Source organism: Cebus imitator, unplaced genomic scaffold (assembly GCF_001604975.1).
Source record: "Cebus imitator isolate Cc_AM_T3 unplaced genomic scaffold, Cebus_imitator-1.0 Scaffold1082, whole genome shotgun sequence".
Taxonomy (NCBI): Eukaryota; Metazoa; Chordata; class Mammalia; order Primates; family Cebidae; genus Cebus; species Cebus imitator.
The window spans coordinates 35,674-36,796 of record NW_016108397.1 but is presented as its reverse complement, the minus strand read 5'-3'; the positions used below and the strand labels follow the sequence as shown (position 1 = coordinate 36,796).

General features: G+C 57.8%; 1 pseudogene; it reads right to left on the bottom strand.

The window, feature by feature from the left end:
* Nucleotides 1–365: 365 nt before the first annotated feature.
* LOC108298779 overlaps nt 366–1,123 on the bottom strand; it is a 7,098-nt pseudogene continuing 6,340 nt past the window's right edge.

Sequence of the window (1,123 nt, the reverse complement as noted above, 5' to 3'; positions counted from 1 at the left end):
CATTAAAGAGGAAGAAAAGCTGCAGACCATACAGAGGAAGGGAGCAGTGAAATGGTGGTTTTAATACATCCCAAACTGGAAGGAGGAACCCTAACACAAAGGCGGTTTGAATGCTCTGCCATCTGTAAGAAAGTGGCTGGCTACAAGCCACCTCACACAAAACACCCACTGAGGCCTTCCACCGAGATCTGCTTGTTATATTCTCATTATGAATCCCCAGCAGGTACATCTCAATATAAAGGTGTAGAGGATACTGATGAGGACTTCTCGGTCACCTAAGCAGGAGTTGCAGCCATCAAACTGGATTGCCACCATGTGTCCTCAGAGAACTCCCAGCCTACAAGTGAAGCTAGCAGTGCTCATCCCCTGTGCCCGAGGACCATCCGCAATGGAGGTGCTTTCTTGCAAGACAGGCAGCAAACGCTGACAGCGTGTCCGATAGGAAGGGCTTCTCAACAGTCATATCCCTCCCGAGACCGTCTAGATGGACTCCAGAATCCAGTCAGTGCTGGAGAGGGAGGAGGCAGGCAGTGGCAAGTCCCGAGGAGGGCCTCGGTCCCTCCTACCACGCAGGGAGTTCTGCTCCCGGAAATATTCTTTCTCTTCATGGAAGAAGCCATTGTCCAGAGCATAAGAGCAGTCTGGGCTGGAGACTGCCTGGCACGCCCGCTTGTACTCCGGAGTCGACTGGTAAAGGCCGCACAGTTGGCAGAGCAAGGACATGTCCAGCTGGCGGAGACCAATCATCTCCTTGCGGAGCAGCGCGAGCGGCGTCCAGGCTGGGCGGCTTGGCTGGCAGCGCTGCCCCCCGGCCGCCACCCCCGCGCCCCCCGCGGCTCAGCTTGTCCTGGATGCGCGACTTCACCAGCTCCAGGTGCCGCCAGCCCTGGCCACGCCGCCGACCGACGCGGAGTGCAGCAGCCCGCTCAGGCCCTTGGGCAGCGGGGGCAGTGTCTCTACCCGCAGACCCTGGTGCCGCGCGGCCCCACTCCTCGGGTGCCGCTGCTGGGCCGTGCCGGCCCCACTGCCCCCTGTTTTCACCTTTTCAAGAATTGATTTTCACCCTGCTGAGAATACACTTGTAATGAAGTCTATACCACAGGAGTGAGAACAGGGAAATCTT